This window comes from Pinus tabuliformis, chromosome 6, assembly GCF_031772625.1.
Source record: "Pinus tabuliformis cultivar Carrire ecotype Pingquan chromosome 6, CPIR1, whole genome shotgun sequence".
Lineage (NCBI taxonomy): Eukaryota > Viridiplantae > Streptophyta > Pinopsida > Pinales > Pinaceae > Pinus > Pinus tabuliformis.
This window is the reverse complement of record NC_142292.1, coordinates 487,925,195-487,943,319: the sequence shown is the minus strand read 5'-3', so window position 1 is coordinate 487,943,319 and position 18,125 is coordinate 487,925,195. Positions and strand designations below refer to the sequence as shown.

Genomic DNA, 18,125 nt, shown 5'->3' with positions numbered 1-18,125 from the left:
TATCCGTGGAGCTTCTCGGACCAATCCCTGCTAAGAATTAGACCATAAAATTCAGGGATGTCAGCAACTAGAATATCGATGACCTGGCACACCTTGGGGTTGGACGATAGTCTTATGTTCACTTGATTTAGTTCGCCTATCACTTCGACTTGTGATCGATCAAGTTGAACTATGCGTACTGCGGATTTTTGCGGTTGAACATTAAGTTTGGCACATATTGACTTGGGTAGAATATTGGTTGAAGCACCAGAATCAACCAAGCAGTTATGCACGTTTCTGTTAAAGATCTCGTAAGTGAGGAGGAAAGGGGGAGTGTGAGATCTAGACCTCCCTCCAATCAAGGCGATGTCATTTGGATCGATTTTATTGACCGCGTTGATTGGGGGTCTCCCTATGTTATGAGAAGCTATAGCTGTAGGTAGAGGCGCAGTAGGTACGGCGTGTAACTCTTTCATCATGATCTTCTGTTGGTGTTTCAATTTGCTCAGCTCGTACAGGGTGATATTGGCCCTAGTCTTCTTCATGTCGTCGATGATGTTATACTCCATTTCATCCGACACTATTAGTGTCTTTGATGGAGGCGATTGCTCTGATTGGACTGGGCTAAATGAGGTCGCTTTAGGGGTTGTCTTCTTTGTTGCGATCTTTTCTTTTGCTGGAGGGCTTGCGCCCTTCTGTTTTGGGGTAGTCTGGGGAGGATCAAGTTGATTTCTGCTTCTTGTACTAATCGGAAGTGCTTCTTGATCTTCCTCTTGTGGGAGGATGAAATCCCACATTCCTTGCAGTTCCACCACTTCTTCATCGTCGGTATGTGTTTCAACGGTGTTCTCTTCTTCTTCTTCTTCAGATTCCACGTTAGAGACCACGCTGGGTGGCTTCGTCTCCATAGGAGGATTTCTCTTAAAACTCCTAAAAGGCTTTCTTGGGGACGATTCTGCTACTTGTTTCCTGATATCAATCATCTCATTTGACATGGCCTTTAATACCTTTTGTAATCCTTCCATGTCGAAAGGATCTTTCGTTTGCTTCTTCTTGGTTTCTTCTTTGAAAGAGATTTTCTTAGATTTACGCTCTTCGATTGTAGATCTCTTTTCTAGGGCTACTACTCGTCTTTCGACTGCTAATGCCTCAGCCAAATTTTCGACTAAGGTTGTCTTGCTTGCCCTATCTACGAAGATGGCCAAGTTTGAAGGTAAGGCGGTGATGTACCATTCGCATCTTACTTCCTCGCTGGGTTGGGAAGCAGCGGGGATTTTATTGAGGATCTTGTTGAACCGTAAGTTAAAATCTTTAATGGGTTCCCGAGCCTCAGCTTTAAGATTGGACAGATCATTGATCAGTGTCACTGTCGATCTATCATCGCCGAATTTAGTGAGAAATTGATTTTGAAAAATATCCCAGCTGGTGATAGATCCGGAGGGTAACGAGAAGTACCATGACCCGGCCGTCCCTTGCATCGTATAGGGGAAGAGTTGGACCACGGCGTCTTCGTTGGTAACTCCGTTGAGATTAACAGAAAGCATGAAATTATTGATATGTTCTTCAGCTAGCATTCCAGTTTCTGGATTGAACTTTGGTAACCACTTCTCGGGATGGGCAGGTATTGGACTCAGGGGTGGAGGCATTAGAACCGCCCCAGGGTTGTTCCATGGAGATTGTGCCATCGCTGAGTTACTGGTTAGTAAAAGTGTAGAAGATGATCTTTGAGGTTGAGAAGATAGAGATGTTATGATCTTTGACGATTGTGGAGGAAGAGTTGCGGAAGATGGATGAGTGATTTGAGGTGGAGATGTGGGTGGTCGACTTCGCGGAGAGGGAGTTGAAATGGATGAGGTGGATGAAAGAGTCTCTTTGTCAGACTCTTGAAATGTTTTCCTTTCTCTTTTCCTAGTGGGGAGAGGGATTTCAGTTGGCTGAATGCCAAACTTTTCACTCTTCAATCGGGTCAGGGGATGAGCAGGGTTGTATTGCGAAGTCAAGCTGCTTTTAGATTTATCAGATTTCTGGTTAAAAATAGAGAATCCCTGGAGTTTACGGATCAAGGTTTGAACTTCAGGGGGATCGACAATAAGTTGTTCTGATGTATCGGGATGTATAGCAGCGGTGGATGTCCGAGCGACTTCCAGTTCCGAGTTTAGTCGTATTGGGGAAGTCGGGGAAGTTGGTGAGGGTGATTTGCTCTTAGAATGGTATTTGGGTTTTGAATTATGTGCCATTCATAGCTGTGGCCCTCCTTCTAGCGCCAGAAATGTTGAGGGCCCCGAGGTCGGGTCAACAACAAGGGGGATACCCACCCGGTCCGGAACCTGGTTGGCGGCTCCTTGCCCATTTGGAGTAGCGGGTCCGACTGGGGGTAATGGGACCAGTTTCCCAATGTGATGGGTGTGTGTGTGTGCGTAGAGTCTGATGGTATTAATCTAAGGAAGGGGGGGAAGGATTCTTCTAATCTAGTTTTAATTCTAACTGCTAAATTAACTCTATGCTAATGTAATCTAATGAAGAAAAATACATCTAACCTACGCTAACCCGGGGTGTTTTTCTTTTTGTTATGCGATCTAGAAATATTTCTAACAGCAGCCAGTAGTAAAGATCATTCAACTGATATCAGAATATAAATCAATAAAGATAAACCATTCTGCATAAGAAGTTAGGCAGAGTAGTTGTGAACAACATATCGCATAATCAGTTTTCTATATGTTAAACATAAATAAATGACCCCACCGTACAGAAGTGCCAAATGGTAATACAGACATTCATGCAATAACATACAAAGAACTCAGCCACATATCACTTTAGGAATACTAGCAGAATCTAGCCAAGAGATAAAAGTACCATTTATGACTAAGTTCACTAATAAACTTCAAGTAACAATGATTTATTTCTACTTGTTCTAACATCTGCTAAGAGTACAGAAGTGCAACATCAGTAACAGATATTAAAATGCAAACATAAATAAATATCGATCGATCCATTCATCAAAAACCTCCTCTGAGGGTGCAGAAGTGCATGTTCTGAGGATAAGTTTTTTGACAGATTTCCGGACCCTTCTCCAAAAACCATGAGAAGGGTTAAATACTACTAACTAATCAATATTAATTACATGAAATTAGGGAATCGGCCTCAAATGACCGCCCTTTTACTAAAAGCAACTTTATTTCTAAACTTAAAATCTAATTCCTGACCGTTTCTGTATATTCTCTTTAGTGATGTCAACAGTGTAATGCTTTCCTGGGAAGAGTCGGCTAGCCGCCTTCTTGTTTCACTCAGGAGATAAAAGTGGAAATAGCAGGAGCTGGCACTTCCTTCCGGCAGACCAGAAGATATTTTCGAAAACCTTTCTCTAGCTGGGTGTATTCGCCGTGTGTATACTTAGCGTGTCCCAGTTTCTTCTCGAACTGATTTTGCTGTTGCCGTTTTCGGTTTCCGGTCGTGCGAATGACTGAGTGGGTTAAGAGTCGTGCTGCATGGGCAACTCCCTGTGTCGAGAATTTCTTCCGTTCTTTGTTCCAGGTTTCCCTGAAGCGTTCTCCTTCTCATGCGCTTCTTTCTCTGCTTCACTAAGTCTTAGCTTCAGGATCTTTTCTGAATACGCTGCTTTTGTGCGCCTTTGACTCTGAGTCCTGGATAGTCTAATTTCATCAGTGCCGGTTGGCTGATAGCCTGGAATCTGCGGTTCTGCTGCATGTGGCATCCATTTTGCGAAAGCATCCTCTCTTTGCTGATTGGCGCTTTCCTCTTTCCTTCAGATGTTTCCTGCATATAAACTTATATCAGTTGCGTGTCTTGCAGTCTACGCAAAGGAGAAGTGAAATGAAAAGACTTGACGTGAAAGCATTAATCTCTAATGAATGCATAATTCTGACATCCATCATCACTTGACTCTTCGATAAATGTAACGCAATCATTCCTAGATACTTAAGCATGCGGTCATTAAATTCTTTCAAGGCGCGCGCTTAATGCATGGGTCTATCGTGTGGTAAGTCTTTTCAGATCGCAGGTCGCAGATTGCAGATCGCCGCCATCGCAGATCGCAAATCGCAAATCGCAAATCGCAAATATCGCAAGTTCTTGTTTAATGGTCACGTCGTATAGCGTAATGCTTGCGATTTGCGATATCGCATATCGGCAATCGCATTACTCGAAGGTTTTTCTTTTAAGGGGCGCGTGTGAGGTATGCGATGCGATGAACTTCGCATCGCAATTTCGCAGTATTTGTTTTTTGCGCTCGAGTTATGCTTCGGCCTTTCTTTGCGATGCGATTTGAGCCTTAGGGAGAGAAATACAAAAACTTTAGAAAAAGTATTTTTTTGGGATTTTCATTCAGGGTCCCCTCTTCGCTTGACCTTATTGCTAATGTCAAATGAAGAAAGGGGGGTTGTTGGTGACCACAACAGAGACGCAAAAATCCTCTCAAGCTCTTCAAGGTCTTTGGTTGAGGCCAATCCTGCATTGCCTGGATATTTTTGGGGTCCACCCTGACACCTTCACGCCCCACAATGTGGCCCAAATACTCAACTTCTTCCATGCCAAAAGAGCACTTGGACATCTTGACAAATAATTTATGCTTCCGGAGTAGTCACAAGAGCAGATCTACATGCTGAAGATGTGTGGCCCAGGTGCGGCTATAGATGAGGATGTCATCAAAGAAAACAAGGACAAATTTTCTGAGATATGGTTTGAGCAGGTGGTTCATGAGGATCTGAAAAGTGAATGGGGCATTACAAAGACCAAATGGCATGACTAGGAATTCATAATGGCCTTCATGAGTTCGGAAAGCAGTCTTTGGAATGTCTACTTCTTTCATGCGAATTTGGTGATAGCCCGAGCAAAGGTCAAGCTTAGTAAAGAATTGGGCCCCATTTAGTTCATCCAACAAATCATCGACAATCGGGATGGGAAATTTATCTTTGACCGTCAGCTTGTTGAGGGCCCTGAAGTCTGGACACATATGCCATTCCCCATCTTTCTTGAGCACCATGACCACAGGTGATGAATAAGGACTAATGCTAGGATGAATGACGCCTGCTTCCAGGAGCTCCTTGAAGATTTTTTCAATTTCATTCTTTTGGGCGAACAGATATCTATATGGGCGCACATTTGGTGGTTGGGCCCCTAGGACCAAAGTAATGCTATGATCATGTTCCCCTCTTGTGGGTGGAAGCTCATGAGGCTTGTCAAAGATCGACAGATGGTTGTTTAAGATCTGTTGCATCTCAGGATGAATATGAAGAGAAGTGGGTTCGAAGGCCTGGATAGCATTAAATTGGGCTATAACTCCATGGTGGCCCTTTTTTAACAATTTTTCCATCCTATGCGAGCTGATGATAGAGGGAGCCCCTGCCTGGAGTCCGTGGATGGTATGTGTGTGGTTGTTCTGCTTAAAGCTCATATATAACTCCCGGAAATCCATTGTGATTGGGCCAAGTGTGCAGAGCCATTCAGCACCCATGACAATTTCACACCCTCCCATGTGATGGCAAACATGTGGGTCTTTAGCTGATAATTCCCCATTTGAAGTTTGACATTTTCACAACGACCTTCACATTTCATTGTCCCCCCATCAACAATTTGGACCTGGAAATTAGAGACTGCTCTGACAAAACAATGCACTGCTTCAACGACTCTTTGATGGATAAAGTTATGCGTACTGCCACTATCAATCAAGACTACTACAAGGCGATGCTTAATAAAACCTCTGATTTTGAGAGTTTGGGGAGAAGAAATCCCTGCCAACGCATGAAGCGAGATAACTGATTCTCCAGGTGTAGCTAGGAGCGCATTGTCCGGCTAGTTGTCCTCATCTTCCTCCTCTGGTTCCTCAAATGATGGGGTTTCCTCTGATGAACTGTGATCAGTAGCATCAATTTGAAAGAATTTGGGTTCTTTTTATTTATGCCCTGGGGAGTATTTCTCATCACAGTAGTAACACAATCCTTGCTTTCTTCTTTCCGCCATTTCCGTTGGTGACACATTTTGAACTTTAAGTGTTTGGGTGGTGCTTGGAGCCTGCGTGGGACGACCCTTGGCTCTGAAATTTGGATGAGTCCACTGGGCCGCTAACGTGCGTTCTACTTCACGAGCTATCTTGCAAGCATCCAGCCATGAGATTGGGTGTTGCAGTCGGACGTGGGCTTGTATGGCTTCTTTGAGACCACTGACAAAACATTCCAAGTAGAACTCATCTCGTAGAGCTCCTGTGAAGGCTAAGGCTTCAAAGGCTGTAATATATTCTTGCACTGTTCCTGTCTGTTGGAGCTTAGTAAGACAACCCAAAAAATTAGATTCATGGTCAAAGCGATCCGAAAGGGCTTTTGCGAATACCTGCCAAGTCACGGGCCTTCCATAGCAATGTTGATGCCACTGCCACCATTGCCATCTTTCGTTGTCCAAGTACATGCTACCCACACTTAGCTGAGTCGCATCATCTCTGATGTGATTCAATGTGAAATATTGCTCCATTTGTGCTAGCCATGTGGCTAGATGAGAGCCATCAAATTTATACATGTCCAGCTTGGGTGGTTGCCGTTGGGACTGTTGGTGGTTTTCAAAGAGGTGAAGAGAATGGCTAGACTCGCCCTCAATGTTTTCATTAAAATCATATGCCTTCGATTGTTCCCCTGACTTGCCCTTTGTCATTGTGTCAGCTAAGGTTTAGATCGTCTTCATTAATGCATCCAACTTTTGTTCAAGGGTGTCAATCTTCTCATTAGCCATAGCTTGAGCTCTGGTTTGTACCATGCACCGAACCGGTGCACTTGTCGTTACTGCGAAAAAAAAATTAAATAAATAAAATTTGGGACCACCTGAAATTTTGACACTAACAAGTGAATGGTACCACCTTGCTTAGCCCATCGACCTGATTCTTATGGGCTAAGTCTCCAATAAGTGTCCCGAGAGGGTCTTAGACTCTTTTTTTTTTTTTTTTACTCCGAAAGGAGTTTTACTCCTCACTTAGGAACATTGCAATAGCCGAATCCCAGAAAAGTAAATTCTACCTAATGTCCTGCGAGAATCATGCCCAGGTATAGGGGCCCACACAAATAGTCAGATCTGTCAGCTAACCCTCAACTACAGAGTATGAGTAGGAATGTGGCAGTGATCGAACCCTTGCTGCTAGATCTGAATGGCGGATCTAATTGTGGCGACTGTTACAGAACCCAAACGGTTAGATTTGAATGGCTGATCTGATAGATCTGATTGGTGGATTTGATAGATCAGAATGGCGGAACTGATTGTTGCGGCTACTACAGAACCCCACCTGCTAGATCTGATCTGGCAAAGATGATGTGTGATCTAGAGAGAGACAAGGGAACTATGGTCTCAAGGAGTGTCAGGTGCTATAGATCACAATATACATAAGGGTCTGACAGTAGTACTCGACCCAATCTTTTAGGCCACTAACCATGGAGGATCAATCGTACCCTTAGCTGTACAACCCAACTACCCTATCATATGTGAGAGTAATCTCCCCGAGTACTGTTCTCGGTGTACTGTAGCAGCAAGATGGTCGACGGTTTATCTATGGTGAGGTTTCAAGAGAGTATAGGGGGCTTCCGATATACCCAGAGGGTACTTGGAAGACAGTCCGTGCGCGATTCTGTCTAATGCGCTACTACTCTAAGGGGTACCCACAGGGGTTACAAGGGAGTCCAACAAGCGTGACCACCTCTTGTATTTCCTGCGTGCATGCCTCCCCAAATCCGCAAGTTTATGCGCTCAACGATAGATCCCGTGGTTTAAAGACGCTGAAACACGTCTCTAGCCATTTTTTTTTTTTTTTTGCTAAAAATGGAGATCCCACCGGCCTTGAAAAGTGCTCTGATACCACTTGTTATGCTCTTGACCTGCGAGAAGATACCAGAATACCAAATATGCAAAGAAATATACCCAGAACACAGAACAATAAGAAATAACAGTAAGTATTTTATTATTCAGAAAGGAAAGCAATGTTCACTTGCCTCTTCGAGGGGGAAACCTCCAATAGAGCTGGGCTCAATTACAAAATAAGACACAATGCTCCTCAAGGGGAGTCTCTATCCTTTATATAGGATTCATACATGCAATACCATGGTTCTTATTAATACCATTTATCTAATACCATGGCCCATTTGCAATTAATTGTGGTCCCTTCTTTAAATGCGGGTCAACCACTTACAATTATTAATATGGGCTTTATTGACTCTTTACTTAACTATAACTATGACTCGACCCTGTTACATAAATAAGGGGGTTAGGGTTGGACCCTAACAGCCATATACCTAGTGTATCGCTCGGGTGACCTCCTCTGTCTGTGCTGAGAAGATGGTTGTCCCACACATTCTCCCGCGCATCCAGCATCAACCTGTCAGCTTCCCTTGAGCTTTTCCACCCATCTCTGGAAGTCTTAGCATGAGTGAATGTCTCCACTCTCGGATCCTCTGCATGCAGTTGCTCCGCATCAATTTGAGGCTCCTCCTCCTTAGGAACTGAAAGTTCCTCCTCTGAATGCAACTTGAGCTCCCTCTTAAGTGATAATCGCATGGCTTTCTGCTCGTCAAACTTCAGATCCCTACATACCACGATCCTCTGAGTGGTAGGTAGGTACACCCGATAGTTGTGGGGTGTATCTGTGTACCCCACAAGTATTCCCAACTCAGCTGTTGGGTCTAGATTCTTCCTGGCATCTTCGGTCACATGACAGTAAGCTGATGATCCAAAGATTCAGAAGTGACTTACATCAGGTCACTTCCCAGAAAAGGCCTCCATAGGTGTCTTCATCCCCAGTATACGGTGCAGGCTTCTGTTCTGTAAGTATACTGTTGCATTGGATGCCTCAGCCCACAAATGCAGTGGTAGGATTTGGTCATGCAACATCGCTCGAGCTGCTCCCACAATTGATCTATTCTTCCTTTCGGCCACCCCATTCTGCTGTGGGTTATGGGATGCCGTCAAGATCTACTTGGTGGTGAAGACTTCCTAGTGTGTGAATCTAGAGATATTCAATGATGAGGTTTGATTTGAAATGCTTTTCCCTTTTGCAGATGATGAATCTTGATGTAAACTCTTGTTTGAATGGATCTTCTTGTAGGTGCCCTTATATGAAAGGCTCTTCTTCTTTCTTTGTAGCTCTTCTTGATGGATCTAGAAGAGGAGATGGCATGCCTCCTTATCTTGATGAATTTGAAACCATAGCTTGTAGATTTGATGCTTTACTTTTGAATGTGTTCTTGAGATGCCCTTCCTTGATGTGTCACCTTAGCTCTGGTACCATGTTGAAGAATCTAGGGCATCTATGTTATAGTGAGATTATTTTGACAATGATAACAATTTGTTTGTTACTTTTATTTTTCTTATTATTGCGATCTTCTTCTTCTTATTATTATTGTATGTTCTCCTACTTCATCAAATAGTTACCAAAACACAAGAGACAAGAACACAAGATATTGGCTCCCAGCGAAGGCAAGACCTCTCTCTCCTAGAGAGGAAATCCCTTCTGCAAATTTCTCTTATTAAAGCTTCAATTGACAAATTCCAAACCCTAGACCCTTGACAAGAATATCCTCCAAGCATAGGTCAAGCCTTTTTCCTTTTACTTCTTTGTAGCACTTTGTCCTCCTCCTTCCGGCAACTGATAGTACTTCTTTCCAGCAACTGCAAAAAACCTAGATTGTATGCCCTAGAGAGAACCTTGTCCTTTTCTTCCTTCGCTTGAGATGGAGCCTTTCTATCTCAAGAAGATAACCTTGTTACCACCCAACCGAGATTTATTTTCTTCCCTAAGATTGCAGATCTGAAACAATAGTAGTATGTCCTTCTTTTCTTCGCACGTGTGGGGTATACCTTCAAGAGTATGATGCTTGATTCCTTCTCTTTCCTTTGCTTGAGTAGGCTCCTTCTTCGCTTGAGTAAGATACCTAATAGGCACTCTTTTCTAGCCCAATTAATTCTCTTTTATCACTGCAATAGGAGGGTTGTTATGACAACAGAAAGAGCCTCCTTATCTTCGCACATGTGACTGTAATAGGCCCTAAAACAAGCCTTGAAACTCGATCTTCAATTCCTCCTTCTTCACTGCAATAGAGACACCTTTCTTCGTCCTTCTTGAACCCTTTAATCATCCTCCTTCTTCGTTGATTTCAGAGATTAGCTTATTGGTCTTTACAGAGGTCGAATGGCTCTTTATATAGGAGTCTGCCTCCTCCCATTAGGCCGACTTGAGGCTGACTTGTTCTACATGATTCGAATTTCTTCCTTTGATGATGCCGACATGTGGAGGAGGCCTGGGACTTTGCTTAGAGGTCTTCTTTTGACTCTAATACATATTTTTACAGGGTGTAACAAGCCCATAAAGGTCTTCCACAATTACATTTACTCTTTGACTTTCCAAGAAGCTTAAGTATGTGCTTGACCTATTCAATGAGAAAGAAACTCATTTTTACAAATGAAAAAAATAATAATTCCTTTCTCTTACAAGCACAAAGATCAAAATTATATTTATGAAGACAGGACCTAGTTACACTTTCTTCAACGACCTCTGCGCGGTACCGCGGTCAAGGCATTACTTTACTACCCACTGCTCGGACTCCTACTCCAAACAGTCTGAGGTCTGTTTGGGACTTCTTACCGGGGAGATCCCTTGACATGTTGGCAGGTCCAACATCGTCAACGTAGTGCAATAAACTCATAAAAATCCATGGAGTGGCAAGATGGATTGTTTCTACCAACGAACATGACATCGACAATATGGATTGTTTCTATCAATTTCAATTTACATAAACCATATAACATATTATAGTCAATGTATATAAAGGATTTCCATAATGAAGATGAAGAACTTATATGTGTTAAGGATTGAGTGCCAAGAAACCAACAAAGATGGAGCAAATTTCCAACCAACTATAGGTAGTCATTTGTGGACACTACCCCCTAGAAAGGCTATGATACCATTGGGATAAAGAAGGATAACACAAAATTCTTAGGGAAATATCTCCATCTTAGGAACAAGAAGAATAATAACCAAGTGTATCATTACTAAGTTCTTGAAATCAACTAACTATTTGGCACCCATAATACATGCTCCACACAACACAAGGACATTTCTTCCTTTTTTGCTCAATAGTTCCTCCTCTAGTGCTATTCAGTGTGTCCATAGAAAGGTCCAAGCTATTGTCCATTAACTTAAAAAATTTTCTTAGTTCTTGGCACTTCTCAAGGTTCTCATGGCTTCCTTTCATGGTTGTTCCATCCTATAGTCTGGAAGCCCTCTTTTTCCAAGCAAAATCTCCCTTTTCCTCTCCAAAAAATGGGCTCTCCCTTTCCATTTGATTTTTCTCTTCTTTGCATGAGCAAAATCCGACCAACAAGAGTCTAAAACCAACATCTTTTTGTTGGGGGGAATTTCCCACAATGTAGAAGGTGGTGGCTTGGTTTCATCTACTCCTCTTATATCCCATTTGGACTATAGTCTAGGATCAACAGAGTGAAGATTAATGATAAGATGAGTAGAAAAATGAGATAGGATTCTAGGAATGTAAAATTCTTTTAGACCCCTTCACATTTCCCCGCTTATGGTATCATAGCCCCTTTATATGTTCATGTTTAGTCTTGGTTCTTTTATTAACTACAAAATATAAGTATTCAAAATTACCATGGTATGCCTACCTCATAGTGTAAATAAGGCATAGTAAGAAAATATCTATGTAAAACCATTTAAACATAAACAAGATCAAGTTCAAATCATTTCAAAGGGTTGAAACCATGACATTACATCCCCTTCCGCTTAGAATAAAATCATTCTCTATGTTCTTTTATTATAACAATGTTTATATCTTTATTTTTCAACTATACTCACAATGTCATCCTCTTCATTATCTTGGTATTTATCCAAAATTTTATCATTTTATTATATGCCTACAACAATCATCAAAGTGAACGTGCATATCATAGTCATTTCTATGTATTAAGTATTTCTTCAATATGAATTCGAATTTATGAATTTTAACCATCCTCTACCCCGCAACCCCCTTACCCCCACACACACATACACACATATTCATAACAATAGATAAAGTATGTAATCCAATCCAATACTTATGTATATGATGTATCTACTTCATATAGTTGTCATAGACAAGACTTAGCACATTATTTTTGCGAACATTAAATGTATATAATGCACTCATGATCCCAACTAGTGTGTAACATGAATTTCTTAAATTAGATTCATTCAAGTCATGTCTTCCTTATAGTCACATAGCCTCCTCACTTAGGTGTCCCCATCTCCCACAAACACAAGAGATGGCAATGTGCAACCTTTTCCACAAGAATTTAACCAGCCCCATAAATGAATAGTTTGGGAACATTAATTTCTCATTGTGTTACATTATAACAAATTTGCGAGAGGCCATATATGTAAGTTTAAAAAATGAATCAATCACTACTTACAAAAAAATGATGGACAATGAATGGGTTTTGCCTTGTCCATGTATCTCCCCATAGCATTACCTATGCTTTTGAGAGAGTCATCCCACCAACAATAAAGTGAAATGTGGGGAAGGCACACCCATATTGAGATTGTTGAGTGCACAAGGTTCTTGGGGTTTGAGTCTAGAGTCCAACTATTCAAGTAAATCCCTTGAGATCCCAAAAAATATGGGTCATTCCTGAAGATTAAGTCTTTTTCTTCCTTTGTTTCAAACAAAAAAGGCATAAAACCTATTGTCACAAAAATAATGAGGCATTTGTCCTTTGATTAGAGTTTGCTAATTCTTTTGGCTTCAATATATCATTTTTAGGGGGTGACCAGATTCTTAAGTAGCTAATTAGACCTTTTTCCTAGAAATGCTACAACCATGTGATTTAGGGGGTGAGGAAAATTTGGCTATGGAAATATTTTCAACTCTCTTGACAAACCATGTTGGTTCCCTAATTTGGTTTCAAAAATAGTTCCAAAAAAAATTTCAACCATTTTTTTTGTGAAAAATAAAAATAAAAATTATTGATGAAAATAAAAATTACATTTTGTAAATGCATGATGTGTGTATGCAATCATGTTCTAGAAGTTAGTTATAATATCCATACACAATGCACGCAGGCCCGCGAAAAAACCCCAAGAAAGAGCACCATAAGAAAAAGGATGAGCTGCAAAAGCCAAAGAGAAAAACCACTAAAATCTTAGCATCAAGTTGAAATAGTCACTGGAAAGAGCAACAAGAATGGGAAGCAAAGGCATTCCAAAACACTCTAGTGAAGAACCCAAATCGGACCCTCTTTGCAAATGAGAAAAACACCCCACTGCCACAGAAAGAGCCCTTTCAGAGGACGACGAAAAACAACCCTAGCTTGAAAACGCACGGAAATGAAGTCTAAGCTTCTGAAGACTGCTCAATCCTCCTCCCCCTTGACTCTTCATCAAAGAGCCTGGCAGCCACAACACCAAGAGAGACCAGGGAAAACGAGCCATGGCGGTCAACTGGCTGAGTCACAGCAAAACCTAGAGCAACACCTGCATAAATTCAGACAGCACGACGAAAATGTGATAGAGAGGCACAAAATGGGGTTGAGGCAGCTAGGGTTTGCTACCTCAACCCCGCTCCCTGAACTCTCCCCTCAAATCTTCACCTTCATATTTTCCTTCAACCAAAGTTTTATATATACATAATTCAAACATTTTAATAATGCACTATGAAGATGTGTAATTACTTCTCGGAGTTTGCACATGACATATAATTTGTTTTAGAATTAAAAAATCTTGCAAAAAGTTTGGAATAATAAGGCTTTGTTTAATTATTTTATTTTTTGTAGTTTTTCTGGAAATCAAAATAAACAATTTTAGATGAAATAATGATTTTTTTTTAATGTGATTTTGAATACATATCAACTCCTCAGTAGCTCAAACCTTTGAGGCCTACTTTGCTCATAACACTAGCAAGTTTCACAACTCAAACCTCTGGAGGCCTACTTTGCTCATAACACTACCAAGTTTCACAACTCAAACCTCTGGAGACCTACCAAAGTAGCATAACGTATATGTTTTACAATTGCCACCTAATACACCATTTCAAGAGGCTCTATTAATTATAAAAACTTACATAAGTAGATGCACATAGTGCATTCCCAAATTGCACCGCTCAAAAAGTTGGTGCCCATAAAGAGCAAAAAAAAACTAAAAACTAAAAAATAAATTGGCGCTAGGTAGAAAAATTTAGTCACCCTTTTCTCCTTTTTTTCTTTTCTACTTTTCGCCATCCTCCTTGATCAGGAGTGGTTGTTACAATAATTAGTTGGTTTTCTTCTGTCTGCCTCAAATGTTCCTTATCTAAGTCTAAACTCCCAAATGTATAAGGATGTTTGAATCCTGCTATCTCCTTCTCCTTCGACATTTCTTGGCCTGAGTGATCTTCTGCTCTTGGATTTTGCGAAACCGGTCCCCCTATTTTGTGTTGCATCAATTCTTTGTTCGCTAGAGATGTTTGTGGATTTGGGATTTCCTCAGTGATGGGGGGTCCCAAGTCCTCCTCCTCCTCTTCCTCTTCTTCGTCGGGTTGTGGTGTTGGGAAGTGCCATCCATCCCTTTGGCTTTTTGATGGGTTTTTTTTTCCTCCTGGGATCTTTCTTTGCCAAAGGACATGTGATTTGTAGATGTCCACTTTGAAGATAGAAACAACATCTAAATGCAATGTTCTCATAATCTAAGAACTGGGTCCAACACTGGTTGTTGTGTGTCAAAAGGATACGATCAAGTAGTCTTTTACTGAGGTCTACCTCAACACATATCATGACAAACATATAAATTGTTTCTTCAGTTCTTTGTGTATCCATCTTGATGTATCTCCCTAACGTGTTGTCGATTCCTTCGAATACTTTTGGATGCCAGAAGTGGAGGGGTAAGTTATGCAATCTTATTAGACCAGTATTTCGAAAATTATCATTGTAGTAGCATCAAAATCTGGGAACCATGGGGTAATAAATAATCCAGCGTTTCCCTAGCACCAAGGACCATCACGTAAAACCTGATCTTTGATCTCCGATGATTCAAATTTTACTATGAAGAAACCCTTTAAGCGTAAGTGAATCTCACAATGTATCGTCCAGATTGTAAAAATCCACTTAAAAAGATCCATGGGTTTGGCCAAAAACTGTTGAACCTGCAAACAATTCCCTGGGATTGATATGTTGTACATATATTATTGATCTTTGCTAGATCTAATGTTATTTCTGGAATATCATTCATGTGCTCTACAATATAGGGCCCAAGAATATTGAGGGTTTGTTCAAGTTTACCTGATGTTGCAGCCTTTCCTTTGAGGGCGTCTTTGAATGACGTAGATCCATTGGTTTGTCCTTTGGCTAAAACCGGGCCCTTGGGGATATTAGATCCTGCCGAGCCCCCCTGCAACCTCAGATTAATGATGATCGAGGAATTTTGTTCTATGCCATAGTCTTGTAAGCGCCTTTGGTCCTGCATGGATCTGCCCGCATAGATCAGGTTTTGCAGTTCCATTGGGATACCAATTTTTTTATAAATCGCCAATTTCAAATCTCTCACCAGTGAATCCATTCAAGTCCATAGAATAATCAGTGAATCCATTAAAGTCCATAGAATAATCGATCTTCCTGTTGGGGTTTGTGCAAAAATTTGGAAATCTACATCCTTACTAGAAACATAAGTTTTCTCGCAGCTTACTAATGGATTTGCAGAAAACCCATCATTATTGCTCATTTCTTTATAAAAACAATAGATTTGTGATTACCCCTTCTCCCAATAAATAGATCCCCCAGATCTATACATCAAGAGTAACAAACAGTCGAAGAACCTTTCCATTTGCCGCAAAACATTTTTGCGTGGGAGATCAGCTTCCCTTACCCTATCCCGTCCATGATAATCGCTGCATGCTTTATTCCCTATGAGCAGCCGATACAGCTGCCATGGGGCTGAAAAATCCGGATAGACCTTCGTGTACGAAGGCACTCGCACAGCTTCTCCTTTTCAACTTCCGGGACGTGAAGGTTTCCGTGACAGTGACACGCTGTGCAGTTCAGGGCCGCAGGCGTTCCCTTTCTCCGCACCTATCAACCGCAAAGCCACCAATGTTGGCAGCGTGATTTTTTCGGCACTCTCCAAAAAGTACGCCTTTCCTTAAAGAAGCATCTGTTCCTCTTGCGATCGGTTCTATGTGCTGCTCTTCGGACGGTCACATTGGTTCTATGTGCTGCTCTTCGGACGGTCACATTTTCTCCACTTGCGTGAGAGGAAACTCGACATGACCTCCATCGACAATGCATGCCCACCAGAGACCAGAAGCCTCAAAGCCAAAGACGCCTTGGGAACCTGTCGTAAGACTGTTCATGGCGGCCCCCGCCTTTACCTGCATCGCCAACAGGCAAAACCCTAGCGCCAACGCACACCCGCCTCTCCATATTAGCCGCAAACTAGACTTTGCGCCCATTAAACCACGTTCTAACCAATTGAGCTCTCTCACCAACTCCAACACGATAACTCCCGTTCCTCAAAAGATGAAAATATCTTCCGTTGCCGGGATTTGAACCCGGGTCGCCTGGGTGAAAACCAGGTATCCTAACCGGACTAGACGACAACGGATTGATAACAATAAAACCAATATTTCTATTCTTTTCCTAATCAATGAACAAGTCGGTTATAACCCTGAAAAAGTGAGCAGCTAAATAATAAGTCTTGTAAATTCTGTAGAATTTTAAAGCGTTTTCATAGCCCCACAGAGTTCTCAGGATCGAAACTTGGCTCTAATATGCTCTGTATCCGAAATGGCTTCAGTTTTAAGTTTCGATAATGTTTTATTTGTTTCTGTCTCATGTGTGGCAAGTCCATGTTCATTAATAACTGGACAAAGACACCTTAATGCGATTCGTTTTGAGGTGAATAAACAAGTGCATTTTGTCTATTCATTTTAATGGACATTTCGAAAATCTGATAACTGCCAGTACAGAGAAAGAATAAAAACTGCGAGTCTTCATTGAATGTTGTCGCATTACTTCATCATTAGGATCAGGGTATAACTTCATGATGATATGAGAACAATATCTGAATTTAACTACAATTTTTTTTTTCAGAGGGAAAAAAACATGATATTATATTCTGGAAAATGTTGAGAGGATACATAAGCATGTGAGGCAGGCCGGCAAGACAGGCCAAAACATAGCCATACATATAACATATAACCTTAAAGATGGAGACCGAAACAGTCCGGCCGTTAAGCAGCATGAGAAGATGGCCGAGAGGCGCATGTTGCTCTGAATTTAACTACAATAGCTAAATATCGTAAACAGGAAAGCGCCATTGCTGGAATAGCTCAGTTGGTTAGAGCGTGTGGCTCTTAAACAAGTGCATTTTGTCTATTCATTTTAATGGACATTTCGAAAATCTGATAACTGCCAGTACACAGAAAGAATAAAAACTGCGAGTCTTCATTGAATGTTGTCGCATTACTTCATGATTAGGATCAGGGTATAACTTCATGATGATATGAGAACAATATCTGAATTTAACTTCAATAGCTAAATATCGTAAACAGGAAAACGCCATTGCTGGAATAGCTCAGTTGGTTAGAGCGTGTGGCTGTTAACCACAAGGTCGGAGGTTCAAGCCCTCCTTCTAGCGTGCGCTTTTGTTTTGTTGAGCAAAACACATCTTACGGGTGTTTGTTTTTCTCATCTTGGTTAGTAATGATTCACAGGTAATTGTTTTCTTCTATTTCAGAAGACTTGCAGGTTTTTCACTTATCTGTCTCTTCTGGATGCCTTGAAAATTATCCTCCTCCATTTCATCGATCTTGATTAGTAAGGGCTTACAGGTATCTGTTTCTTATCTGTCTCTTCTGGATTCCTCGAAAATTATCCTCCCCCATTTCATCGATCTTGGTTAGTAAGGGCTTACAGGTATCTGTTTTCCTCATCATAGTTAGTGAGGATTTACAGGTATTTGTTTTCTTCTATTTCACAAGACTTATAGGTTTTTCACTTATGTCTCTCTTCTGGATGCCTTTGAAATTTCAACTAAAAACCTCTCCTTTACAGATTTACAAAGACAATTGAACCAAAATCCTCTCCTTTACAGATTTAAAGGTATGCGTTTTCCTCAAATATTTCACTCAGTTGTCTCTTCTAGATTA

The 18,125-nt window shown here is 41.2% G+C and overlaps 2 non-coding genes across 2 annotated transcripts; one reads left to right on the top strand and one right to left on the bottom strand.

Moving 5' to 3' along the window:
• Positions 1-16,505: 16,505 nt before the first annotated feature.
• TRNAE-UUC (transfer RNA glutamic acid (anticodon UUC)) lies at positions 16,506-16,579 on the bottom strand. Its single transcript has one exon. It is a non-coding gene; the product is annotated as a tRNA-Glu (tRNA).
• Positions 16,580-17,540: 961 nt separating this feature from the next.
• Positions 17,541-17,614, top strand: TRNAN-GUU (transfer RNA asparagine (anticodon GUU)). The gene has a single exon. It is a non-coding gene; the product is annotated as a tRNA-Asn (tRNA).
• The last annotated feature ends 511 nt before the right edge of the window (positions 17,615-18,125 follow it).